Source organism: Ammospiza nelsoni, chromosome 1 (genome assembly GCF_027579445.1).
Source record: "Ammospiza nelsoni isolate bAmmNel1 chromosome 1, bAmmNel1.pri, whole genome shotgun sequence".
NCBI classification, from domain to species: Eukaryota; Metazoa; Chordata; class Aves; order Passeriformes; family Passerellidae; genus Ammospiza; species Ammospiza nelsoni.
Window position 1 is genome coordinate 111918695 of NC_080633.1, and position 13947 is coordinate 111932641.

General features: G+C 40.6%; 1 protein-coding gene across 1 annotated transcript in view; it reads left to right on the plus strand.

The window, feature by feature from the left end:
- Positions 1 to 13947, plus strand: part of SPIDR (scaffold protein involved in DNA repair) — a 194478-nt gene that overhangs the window by 12234 nt on the left and 168297 nt on the right. The gene's annotated exons all lie outside the window — the stretch shown is intronic.

A 13947-nucleotide genomic window follows, 5' to 3' on the forward strand; every position in this document is an offset into this window, starting at 1 on the left:
TGAGAAACTGTTCCAAGTTTAAGAAAAAACTTGCTGCTATAATTATGGAATGTATTCATATTTGTTTGCATTTGAATTGGGGTAGTGTGACGATTTTGCTGACCTTATCTTTTCAGAATGAATTCTGTACACAAGAATTTCAAGGCATTTTCTTTGCCAAACCTCAGAACCAAGCAGTGCCCCTCACACAGAGCTTGGCAGTGTGGTCACTGAATTAGAGGATGGCTGGGGTGGGAAGGCATCTCTGGAGAGTACCTCTGCTCTCATCTGGGCAACTGAAGCTGGCTGTTCAGGGCTGTATCGGGTTTTGTTTTGAGTATTTCCAAAAGCAGAGACTCCACAACTTCTGTGGGCAATGTGTGCCAGTGCTTGGTACCCCTTGCAGTAAAGCAACTTGTTCTTATATTAAAATTGAATTTCTTGTATGTCAATGTCTGTTCAAAAAGTTATCAGGTGGGTGGGTTTGTCACCAGAGATGATCATCTGGACGCTATACAGTCCCTGGCTGCTTGTGACAAGTTGGTGCCCAAATTTTCTGTAGTGTGGTGGGTGAGATACCATTTTGTATTTCTCTTTAGTACTTTGAGACTGTGACTATCTGGAATAGTCAGTGTTGGGAATAGAGCATGGTGAGGTAAAGGACTACTTGTTGGAAGAAGTCAGAGAGAATATGTGTAGGACTCCTTTTTCAGTGATGAGGATTACAGAGCTCCAGAAAGGGAAAACAGTGAGAATGGAATATTACCGGCTAAGATATGGTGGCTATTATTTTTTTTAACTGCAGAAAATGTAAGTTTATTTCTAAAGAAGCATTCTGTGTCAACTGTAGATGTTTATTTAGTATCTTACAGTGAACTGACCTGTGTGAAAAGACTTGAGATGTGATGGTACCCTAGGCTGAAGTAACATTTGAAATGTGCTGCCCAGGGTCACTGTCCCTGGAGGTGTTCAAGCAAAGACTGGATGTGGCACTTAGTGCCGTGGTCTAGTTGACATGGTGATGGTGTTTGTTCAGAGGTTGGGTTCGATGATCTCAGAGTCTTTTCCAACCTAAGTGACCCTGTCACTCTGATTTACCCTCTCTCGGGTGCCGGGGGCTGGTCCTGCACCAGGGAGCCCCGCGCCGGCAGCGCTCCCCGGAGCGTGGCGGGGAAGGCCCAGGCGGGGTGGGCAGAGCGGAGGGGCCGGGCTGTGACCCCCGGAGGGGAAGCCGGGGGAAGGGGAAGGGGCAGCTCTTGCCTGGCAGCCGGGGAACATCGGCCTGAGGAGGTGCGGCTGTGGGAGCGGATCCGCCGGGGATCGCTGCTGGAGCAGCCCGGCAGAGGGCACCGCAGGCCCGGGAACCTCGGCCGACGGGGCCAGGGACCGGGCTGTCAGCGGAGCGGATTAAAGCCTTATTGAAACTCGTTTATGTTTCGATTCTGTATTAAAATGCTTGTGAGTGAGTGTGACAGGGAGTCCTGCTCACACAGGAGGGAGAGCAGCCTCCAGTTCGCCAGGAATCAGCCCCATGGCAGAGAGCAGCCGCCTTGCTGGGGCCGCAGCGGGGGACGCTGCTCCTCACCACAAGAGAGACATTGAGCGGCTGGGGCGAGTCCAGGGAAGGGCAGCGGAGCTGGGGAAGGGTCTGGAGCACAGGTGTGATGAGGAGTGGCTGAGAGAGCAGGGGATGTTCAGTGTGGAGAACAGGAGGCTCAATGGAGACCTCATCACTTTCTACAACCCCCTGAAATGAGGCTGTAGCCAGGTGGGGTCGGAGTCTTCTCCCAGGTGACAAGTGAGGGGACCAAAGGAATTAGCCTCAAGCTGTGCCAAGGGAGGTTCAGGTTGGACACCAGGAAGAATTTATGCACAGAAAGAGTGATCAGACATTGGAAGGAGTTGCCCAGGCAGGTGGTGGAGTCACCATCCCTGAAGGTGTTTAAGGAAAAACTGGATGTGGCACTTAGTGCCATGGTCTAGTTGAACGTGGTGTTTGGTCATAGGTTGGACTCAGTGATCTTGGAGTCCTTTCCAACCTAATTGATTCTGTGAAGCAGCGAGTCTGGCTGTGGCAACACGTGTGACCTGGCACTCATCAGGCTATTGTGGGTGTCAATCCCACTCTAGCATCTGTAGCTCAAGAGTTCAGCAAGGGTTAGTCAAGTGTTTTCAAGTTTTTAAGAACTTATTTTATATAGCCTAAATCCCAGGCTGCAGCATCAGAAGAGGCTGCATGGTCTGCATAAAGCTGTGAAAACAGAATTGAGATTTATGCCAGTGGTAAAAGTTGTCCTGTTTTTATTACACCAGCATGACTTAGCCCAGTGTACATGGAAAGTTGGATAAGCATTATGAGACACGTTCATGTTAACGATGCTCATGAGAGGGTTTTTTGGGATGTAACCATACTGTAATAAAAACTTTTAAAATCTAACCGGAATAGTTATGCTAGTACAAAAGATGTGGGTACATTGGGAAACTGAGATTGTCCCTACAGATTTCCACTTCCCCCATCCCAGCTGGAGTGGCACACTGGGAATTTTGCTGGGTGGTCACCCTCAGCAGAAAACTTTCTTCTGGGAATTCAGTGTATGCAGGAGGGTAAATCCCCAGTGATTGCTCTGCCTGCTGCAGTCTTTGTTTTGCTTTACTTGGGATATGCTGTTTTCCAAGGAAAAAACTGCTAGGAAAAAACTGCAGGCAAGCGAGAGGTTTCCAAGACAGAATAGAAAAACACTGTTCTCTATAGGAGGTCATTTGCAGTATGAGTATTCTTTAAAAAGGCCTGTTAATTTTGTGGCCTAGTTCCTGGTGAGGGAAGGGAAAAAAAAGCCAAATGTTGATATATCATAATTTTTGTGGTATTTACTAAATATCTAGAATCTAATGGAGTGTGTGGATAATCAAAAGACCATGAAATTTCTTTTACGCCACTTCAAAATATGCCAAATACCAAGAGGTTCTGGAGGTTTAGGATTACTGCCAAAATATCTTTATGGTAGTATTTACTCTTGGTAGGAGTGTATTATGTTTCTACTGCGAAATTTCTTCCCCTACTCCTTTATATACTAATATATCTAATTTTGAAATTACTTCTATTCAGTGATATTAACTGCATAGAAAAGCTTCACATATTGTTTTGATTGGAAGATAAGACTCTTGCTTATCTCTAAGCTGTAAAGCTGCAGTCACGACTCAGTTTATGTTCCAAGTCCCTGTGCTGTGTCTTTCCTATCAACTATCCACTTCTGATGTGTAAAGCTGCTTGATAGAGGATAATGAGGAAGGCAAGTTGAAGCTGGTCGTGTGGTAACAGCTAATTTTTGTCTTTAGAATTTTTGAAGGAAGCATGTGCAAGATATGACAAGACCATGCTTTACTTTCCTTTAAGTATTTTTAGGGGATGAAGGAATTATTTTATGTTAGCTTTCATTTGATCTGTAAGTGGTTGAATTTTTGCTCAAGATGATACAGGACAAAGATCTGACAAGATGACCCCAGATGGTTCTATTGTTACAGTTCCTTCAGTTCCAGTTACCAGTGGTGGATAGCTAGGGGAACTTTTTTCTTGGAGAATATGGTAATAAAATGAAGATTAACCATTAATGTTAGTTTTTCAGCATACATGTTTTCCAGAAGAGTGCCATGTAATCACTTCTAAATTTGAAAACTCCCTATTTTTATGTACTCGTAGTGGCTACTTTTTGCCCAACTTGTCTAGAGACTTTTTGTTTTGTGAGCTAAGTTCCATATTTTGTAGGAACTGCTTATCTATTAATTATTTTAAACTTATAAATATTTAAATGCTAGGAATTAAATGAAAATGTGTGCTCCTATGGGTAAATTCCTCTCTCCTTCCACACTACGTCTGAACCTGGGAACTTTCTCTGGCTCTGTGCACCGAGTGGCAACCCTTCCTCGAGACACTTAATCCCTTAAAGTAGGCCAGCATTTGTATGGAGCATATAATTTTGGTATCTTACAAGAGTATGGCCTTTTCTTTGTGCCCTCTCTGGTAAATCTACTTTATCAGTTTCTGATGGGTACCCAGATTTGCTTGCTTTACATGGGGAGCAAGTAAGGTTTATCCCAGAATGGTGTGAGGAATTAGTCTTATGTACTTGCTATGTAGCATAAATGAAGCTTAACTGGTTACAGCAGATCCTCTTTATTTGCACAGCACACTAATAAGTGCAGTAGACACTTTTCTGCTGATCTTAATTTCTGGTTTGGGTGAAAAATGTGTCAAAAAGTGACATGATTAAGAGCTTGTTCCCTTTGTATCTTAGAACCATAGAATGGTTTGGCTTGGAAGGAAAATTAAAGATCATCCAGTTTCAAACCCCTGACATAGCCATCACCTTTCACTAGACCAGGTTGCTCAAAGTTCCATCCAACCTGGCCTTGAACACTTTCAGAGCTGGTACACCCACAACTTCTCTAGGTAACTTTTTCCCGTGTCTCACCACCTTCACAGTAAAGATTTTCTCCCTAATATCTAAATTAAAGGTGCCCTGATTAAATTTGAAGCCATTCCCCCTTGCCCTATTGCTACGAGACCTTGTAAGAACTCCCTCTCCAGCTCTCTCATAAGCACCTGGTAGGGACTGGAATACACAGAGAGTGGTAATATCCCCAAACTATTATGCTGAATGAGAAGAGACAACTGAAAAATATTTGCCATGTGTTATGTGTTTCAAAACTCTTTAATAAATCCCTGCCACATTCTCAGCTCTCTATTGTGCTGCAGTCTGTGTGCCCTGACAGTGGATGAACTGATGTGATGCTGAAAAATGTGCAAAAACTATTTTAATGTTGTGCAAAAGGTTTATTTTGAGATTTTCCATGAGTGAAGAACTCATTATTTTAGAAGTCCTTCCTGCATGGATATATGCCTGTGTCTCTTACCTGAGACCTTCTGATCTTTCAAATTAAGGTTCATTCAGTTGTTTAGTTTGTGGATTTATTACTGTCTTAACCTGGCTCTTAAAAAAAAAGCCCTCAAAACAAATTCTGTCCTTCTGTAGCATTACATTGCAGAGGATTCAACATACTTAATGAAATTCTGAAGAGGTCACTTAAAAGATGAGCAGGCCAAGGTTTGCTGTTATTTCTGGACTTGCTTTGTGTCCTGGCTTTCTTGATCCATTATAATGGTAATTATAACTAACATTGGCTTGGTAATTAGAATTGAGTCTAGAACTATGGTTGTGTAACAGAATTTAAAGCAGGTTATCTCAAGGTAGGGAATCATTATTATGGCAAATGGAATTTGTGTCATCCTGTCAGACAGATGACTTAACATGGATAAAGGGTGATGATATGACTGTGTTATTGCAAGCACTTACTTTTGTCAGTTCATTACTGAAAGAAGTATATATACAAAATACCCACAAACTTCCTTTTTTTTTTTTTTTTCTAAATGTACTTTATGGAATAATTCAGGTTGGAAGCAATTTCCAGATTTGTCCAATTCAACCTTCACAGGACAGTCTCAGGTACAAGGTAGACAAGGGTGCTTAGGGCTTTATCTAGTTGTATCCTTGAATGATGAACACAGCGTAACCTGTCTGGGCAGCATCCTTCTCCCTTCCCTGTGTCTCTCCTCCTTGTCTTTCCAAAAACAGGAACCTTATATTTCTGGGTAGAACTGGGCTCTTCAGCTTGGGTCTTTTAGGCAAGACCCTACAGGTCAGCAGATTGCAAGTCAGTAGTGGCACAGAAACAGACACCTTTTGCATTCATCCCTGCAAACTGAAAGGAATTATACTTGACAAAAATGAACCTGTGCATCAGCTTATTTCTGCTGCATCCTAGCTGCAGGGATGTCTCTGCATCTTCTGATACAGGAATCAAGCCTTGAAGCTGTTTTCCTTAGTCACAGACAATATTTCCCCTCTCAACTTTCTGTTTCCATGATTTGGTCAGATTATCAGAATAGGAAACAGGATGTTTCTGGGAGTGCTATAACTATTTGTGTTATAACTAGCTTTTTTTTCAGTCTGTAGTTAAACAATGACCCCATTAACTTTAAAACTGTACTGATGACACTAGTTCAGCTAATACCTAAGTGGCTGAGATATTCCTTGCTTTGATGGTTTAAACCATCTTGGGACTATTTTTCTTCATAATTCTGGGACAAAGGGGTTCAAATGTCAGTGTGGCTGAATTGGTTCCTTATCTTCCTCAGTTATATGAGTGTCTTGATACACATTGTGTGGTTGTTTTGTGTGGTTTTGGCAGTGTCAAAATGCCTGAAGTCTGTGATGCCCATTTTGAAGGAAGCATCTTTGATCACAGTTTTCATACATACAGGTGCTTTTGTAGGTGATTCCACAGTGTCACTGAGGTAGCTATGCTTCTTTGTGCCTAGTTTGTGAAATTCCTGGATGACTTATTAACTAAGCTTAGCAGCGATTTCTGTGTACCTCATGCATGAATCCATGGATTCATGAAATCTGATGGATCACAACACCTATGACAGTGACATAAACAGACTTTAGACCATGCTGCCTTGAGCTGTCATTCTCAGAGTGTATTTTTATGTTGTTTGAAGCACCAGGATGTTTGTGAATGCTAATCCAACCCCTCTGCTTTGTTTAACTTAAGGCTTCAGTTGAGCCCCGTATTCTTTCTTACACAGCTCTGGACAGCAACAACTTTAAGCACAGCTGACAGCATTGCTGTCTTGGCATCCATGTATTGAATGCCCCTCTCTTTGTGGTCTTCCCACATCCTCCCCAAGTCTGCCTGGTGTTTTAAACAAGATTCAAGAGGCCTGTCCTGCAGCTGCATGTCACACAAGGCATCTGCATTTCCTCAGGTCCATCACCTCTCTGGGGCATGGCTCTTGACAGCACCACAGAGGATCTTTAGGCGTAACAGGGAGAAGCAAAGCAGTATATGCTTGCCCTGTAGGGCCCTGACCTCCATCAAAAGAGCTGAAGCAAAGAAAGAGGGTTTTGTCTGTCTCCTGTTGGTAGATTGCCTGGTGCTGCAGCAGAAGAGGCTACAGGGATGAGCAGAGCACGCACTGCTGGGAGTGCCGTGCTCTCCTTTGAAAGGAGAGAGAGGATAAAGCCAGAGGAATTAACAACATTAATAGAAAGTTAAAGGCTTTTGTCTTGCTGGTTTACTCACCTCTGATGAAGCCTTCTGTTGTTTGCTATTATGGAGAATTTGCTAGTAATTTTGTGTTCTGCAAAGGGTCATGAGCACAGTGAGAAAGCAGCTGAGTTTTGATTTGTCTGACTTTGTCTTCCTTGTCTGACTTTAAGTCTTCAGGATAAATTGGAGGGGGAGATTTGAATTTGTTGGAAATTCATTTTGAAGAAATGGTGGACGAGAACTTTAATGGGACAGTCTTAATAATTTGTCCTTCTTATGAATGTGCTTTCTAAATACTGTAGTTGTGGAAGGAGACCTGAACAGAGTAGATAGGCTAATAGCTTGAATTCTTTAAAAGCCTTTCTTTGGTTACGTCTTCCTTGTGGGTTGTCACGGTGCTTTAAATATAATTTTATGGTCTTTTAGTGGCTGGTTCTGTCACCCATTTTGTTAGTTCATGGCATCAGGAGAGGGACCTAATTTATTGGGGAAAGTAAAGTTTTCTTTTACTACCAAGGATGTTTGTTGCAACCAGTTGTGGAAAAAAAGCATTGCATGTCATTTCAAGGTTCCTAGTGCAGTTGCAGCTTCCATCTTTTCACAAGTGTTTTACTGGTGTTGAGGTTTGTGGCAGCAGTATAAGAAAGGCATGCATATGTCTCATATGTCTGTCTCAAAAAAAAATTGCATGTGTAATACTACTTATAAAATGGCTTTTAAGTGAAAATAAGACACCTAAATGTCCAAGGTCATCCGATTCCTGGTAGAACAAGTAAAGCATGAAGTGTACCAAAATCATCCAACTATCCTTTTATTTAGGCTTTCCCTTCTAATGAGTTTCTTTTCATTTTTCACCAAAACAGAGAAGTTCCTTTTGTAGTAATGGTTAGTGTGTGGCAGCTCTTTGTAGAATCTACTGCATTGTGAAGATCTAGTAGTAAATTTAGAATATCTTAGAAAACACAGGAAGACCAAAGTTTAGAAAGAATTCTAAACTAACCTCAGGGTTATTAAAAACCCCTGAGGTTTTTCCCAGTGTGTTTCTTTTTAATGGATGATGCCCTGTGTATCTCTCTTTAATGAATGAAGCTCCCTCTATATCTATATATGGAAGAAGACAGTTATTTGGGGTTTTGTTTTGTGGTTGATTTGGGGTTTTTTTTTAAGTCATGGCAGTGTATCTTTAGCTTGTAAAGAATGCAGTTTGATGGTAGAGTATTGGGAACATGACTTTTGTTCCTGGCTCCCATTGCAGTGTGGAAGTGTGTTGGATAGATAAGAGAGGGGCAGAACAAATGGAATAAAACTGAGGCTATGTATAATAGAACTTGAGAAATTTGGAGGTATGAAATGTTGGGCGAGGGCAAGGGGTTGACTTTCTTGGGAACAATAGGAAGGGATGGGAATGGTATGAAAATGTAATGCCTCTGATATCCAGTTTGTCAGGGTCTGTGTCATGTTCTGTGATAAGCAGTTTCTATACAAACGTCTGAATCATCTGTAGATGACAGTTCAGATTTACAGTGCTTTTGTTATCAGGATACTCATGTTCCAGACTAACAACCCTGGTGACTGGTTAACCCTTTCTGTGGAGATGGTCTCTAACTCCACAGCTGTAATATGTTTAAGTATGTTAAAGAGGATTTTGCCTGCTCTGTAGGAATCTGTTAGCACATTCTTGTGTATAGGCCAGCTGCTCCATCCCTTTTTATCCTCCTTAGGATAGCATTATTTGCATTCAGACGAGGGCAACAACCTTGACTACCTGCCGGTTTTATCTTTGTCCTCAATCTCTCTGGAAATAGGCTATGAAATTGTTACTTCATATGATATCTTCCCCACTACTCACAACTTCAGCCAAGCTTTGTTATTCCAGCTTCCTGGACACATGGAGAAGCTGTTGCACATGGCTGTTGATTCACTGCTCAGTCCCAGCACAGTGGCATTCTTTTTGACTCAGTCCCAGCCATTCCCCTCCCACTCTGTCTCCTCTGCTCAGCAGTCACTGTTTCATTCTCTTGTCCCCATTCACCTTCACCTGGCCATTGTTTGGTGTCAGTTCCCTGGTTCTGTCTTACCTAATGCAACATTTTAGTCCTGTGCCACCAAATGCTCTCATCTGGTTGCAACTCTTTAGAAACACTGATTGCTGCAAACTTGTTGCTGTTTTGCAGACACCTTGACACCCTCCTGTGCATGGGAAAGGGAACATTAAAGCTAAGTGAGAAAACCAGACTAGAGCTGTCTGCTTGTCAAGGCAGACACAATGGGCAGAGCAACTTCATCCTGACCTAAATAGTCAGGTATGAGAAGGGTTGAAGTTTGTTCTGGGTTTTAAACCTCTGAAAGGCTTCTAAAAACACCACAACTTTAAGAATCCCTTAAGCTTGCACACAAACTGTACTTGTGGATAGTAGTTTTGGTCTTTCCATTGATAAGAAAAAAGGTGCAGTGAAACTCAAAAAGCTTCAGAGCAAGTTGGTAGGAGCAAAACGTTCTAGAGAATAGAAATCTTCAACCACATAAAGAGATTGATATGGAGAGGGCATGAAAGAAACCCATGCCTCATAAATAGATAAGAAGTCATTCAGATAACTGAATGACTGGGCACTGTCTCGTGTTAGGACACATCAAGTGAAACTAGCAGGTCGATTCAGCATTAAAATGGAGTTCATTCACCCAGTTGATAGGAGCTGCCAAACTCCTTGTCACAGAATGACACAGGTGCTGAAAGATTACATGGGTTCAAGACTAACTGGACAAACTCAAGAAAGACAAGACAAATCTGTTAAGAATTAAATACAAAGATCTTGCCTCTAGTTGTAGCCACAAACTGGAATCAGGAAGACTCTTCTGTAGCAGCCCTGCTGCATGCTTGTCCTGTTTTAAACTCTTCCCTAAACATCTGACATTAATCATAGTTGGAGACAAAAGTAGGGGGATAGAATGGTCCCTGGTAGACTCCCCTACAGCTATTCCCAATGTTTGTGTGCTGTTGGCTTTTCAGCATGTATGATTTTTGTCCTTTTTACCATCACCACCCTCGGTGCCTCCTTTGCAGAGCAATTGAGAAGTCACATACCAAAAGACAATGTTGCAAATGAGTCTCCACTTGGTCAGTGCAGTGGATACCCTTTGTAGCTGTATTCTCTACCACCTGCTGCTCTGTGTGGTTTCTGCAGGGTGTTCTTTCACGTAGCCTAGTTTATGCTTACCTCATGTTTTTAATAAAGCTTTCTGTACAGACATAGGGAAGGAGAGGAGCTTTTGAGACAGCATGGATTTTGTAGAGGGTGATGGCTCTAGCCAGACTTGAGAAAAGTTCAGCTTCTCTGGAGTGAGAGTCACAGACTTAAGTTTCTTTGGTTTCCTTGATTAGGTGAGGGAGAAGTGCAACGGTAAGTCAGTGCTTTTTTTGTTTATGGCTTATTTTTTTTTTTAATTTAAATCTTTAATTTCATGGCTAATTGGAAAAGCACTGTGTTGGGTTTTTTTAAACATAAACATTTGTTGAAGTACATTGAAACATCATGTAAGTAAAAAAAAAAAAAGTTGGTCTTGCCAAGTTGGGAATCTGGTATATTCCGGTAATAATGTGATTTGTCTAGGATATGAAACATTTCTACAATGGGAAAACAGTATACCTACTTGTATCAAAAGAATAAATAAATAAATACCCTAGTCTAATAGTGTATTATCTTAAAGGCAGAATGTGAAATAAGACCTTTTATTTGTGACAGTTGCAGATAAAGCATCACTTACTTTTGACAAGTTCTTTGCAGACTTGTACAGAGAAGAAGTCATATTGTGGACAGCAATGCAACAGTTTTACATTTGTGTTTGTAAAACCAGATTATATAGCTGTACACCAGGACACATTACAGAAGCTTTGACTTACTTGTTCCTCCTTTATGGAACTCAACAGATGAATCCTTATAATGTGAGATACTTGTGGTGTGTTGGAAGGATATAAGAGTTTTTGTATGGTGTTTGCATACTGGTTTAAAAAGGAAGGGCCAAAGCATCTCTTTGGACTAAGAAACTGTCATCAGCCTCAGTCTGTAGTAACTGCAGGAGGAGAAGAAGATAAAGAGATATATTTTCTCCTGAATAGTTTGGGGGTGGAATGGTGGATTAAAAAATATCAGGCTAAGCAGACTTTTTGAAGGGTGCAAATTTAGGATGAGGAAATAAAATAGGACATAATTGCTGTTCTCATGGCTAAAAAGCAATGAGCCAGACAATAGATAAGACTGTCAGTTTAAACATCAACAAAACCAATGTTTTTACATGAAACAAGTCTCAAACAAATGCCAGGAGGGTGATTATTCCCCTCTACTTGGTAGCCTTTATATGCACTTGAGTCTAGTTTTCCTATGCAAACAGGTTTGATCCTTACATTATTTTTAACTTGTGGCTTACATTATTTACAATTTAAAGATTCTGTGATGCTTTTTGCACCTGAAAAGAACTTTCCATTAACCACAGCAGTTGTGGAGGAAAAAGGTAGTTAAGAAGGCATCAGAACAGGGCAGAGAATTTTTTTTTCTTTTTGTGTGGCTTTACAATTTTAGATAAATTATACCCATACATATTAATGACTTCTCAAATCTAATGAACTCAGAAGAAAAATCTGTGGCAAAATCTATGATTTGGTTTCTTCAGTGATAAAAAAAGAAAGAAAACCTGAATGTATCAATCACTCTTGTTGATAATGAAGATGCTGAGTTGATTCATCACTTTAACAACTCTGACTGAAAAATATTTCACATATCTCCTTAGTGGATCATCCTTGTGGATGCTGAGTATAAATTTTTGTTATTATAGTTCATTTCGTTGGGAGGTAAGTAGAAGAAATCGTAATTCAGGAAATAATGGAAATATAATGGAAAGGAAAACTAGAACATGATTTTATATAGGATTGGAAGGGAACATAGCTTGTATGCCACACTTCTGTGTTACAACTTACTTTTTGAAGGCAAGAATGACAGTTAGATTTGATAGGGAGTAGTTGCACTATGTTATTATAAAGTACCCAGCATAGTTTTTTGTTGTGTGTAAACTTTGCAGCTACTTTGAGCATTTCTGCACTTTTAATGCGCAAGTTGCTTGTGACTTCAAAAATTTGGTGAAGAAGCAAAACTTTTTGCATCCTCTGCATGTGAGTTGCAGGGTTTTCAAGTACAAGTCAGCTGTTAATTGCCATCAATTAATTTGTAAGGGTTTTGGAAAGTGGTGGTGGAAGTTTGCTCTGTGCCTTGCATGCTGCAGATGCTCTGAACAGTCAGAAATAATAATGTAGACAATAGCCATTTGCCTTTGACACAGTCATGATCCTTGTCGTCATCACAGAGCTGAAAAAGTAAGACTGCTGGTGATATAATGTGTGGTGGTTTATTTTGAGCATTTTGAGCAGGGAGGGATGATTTAAGAGACCACTGAATGCTAATTTCTGTTGCTTTGTTACTGTGCATTTTAAGTGGAAGAACAGCAAATGGATTTAATTTTTATAAGACTTGCAGCCAGTAATTGTAAAAAATTCTCCATCTGCTTATTAGCATCACTAGCTCTGTTTTTGAAAAGAAGAAAGATGCTTGTGTTTTCCAGATCTGGAATGAACTGGAATGAATGAATGAAATGTTCTGAAGGAGATCCCCAAGTGTTGGTAGTATTGTAAGGTTGAACTGCAAGAAAAATATCTTTCAATGTATTTTTTTTGATCACCACTGTGACTCTTTAAAAATGAACTTCGTTGCTTAGCCTCATTATCTGCCACAAATTCATTGAATAGAGGTTGCCACTTCTTTTAGTGGCATTTCATTTTAGTACAGTTCCCAGCATAATCATAATAACTCATATCTTTTCTGAGACTTCTTTAGATGTTGTAGCAATAATAAACCATCATGACTTAATCAGAAATCTGTGGCTGGTGACCTACATGTGGTCCCTTCCAGTGACTTTCTTTGACACTAAAAACATTAATTAGAATATAAGAAATTCTACAATATTACCAGAATTCTGCAGAGTTTGGTTTAAAAGTGATTGGATTTTTTTTTTTTCTGGAGAAAATTCTGATCACCTAGTAATTCAGTTTATGCTCCCTTGGGAAGTTCTAGAGTTGCAGGTCACCGTACTCCTCAGGAGTGTACCAGGGAAGAAGCATTCACTTGCTTTGTGTTTCTTTGCTTTTTGCACCTCACATGGGCCACTGTCCCAGATAGGATGCTGAGTTCAACAAGTCTCTGGCCTTACTTGTTCTTGCTGTTCTCATTTGGTTATTCCTTCATCTCCACAATTTTTTAATTGCTGCTTTATTGTGTGTTTAAGTCCTCAGCTTCCAGAGCCTTGTTAACATGTTATCTTATGTGGCATAATGCCAGTGTTGATGGGATTAAAGCAAAAGGAAGCCCTGGTTTGGTGCTTGCATCTAAAATGAGCCGCAAATCTGATTTGTTGTTTCTGTTTAGTGAAACTGAAGCTTTGTACCTGGTGCCTCAGTCTCTCTGGCAGGCATTAGTCCCAGGCTCTGCAGTTTCTAGCAAGAACAGTGTTTTAATTTCTGCTACGTGAAACTAGACTAATTGCATGCATAGAAATCTAAACAAACAATGCTGGAAAAAGTTACAAAGGAATTCTTTTGTTTGGTTTTATGAGCTTAACTATGTAGTGTTGGAAAGAGAAGAAACTGTTCTGTGGAAAATCAATACTTGCTAAAACTCTGAAAGACCACACAGAGGACAAACTAAGGCAAACTAGTCCATAATGAAGCAGAACATAAGATTAAAGTGAAGAAGGTGATAATTATGGACATAGAGAATTAGCAGTACATAAGGATGAAATTAAGACTGAAGACACCAA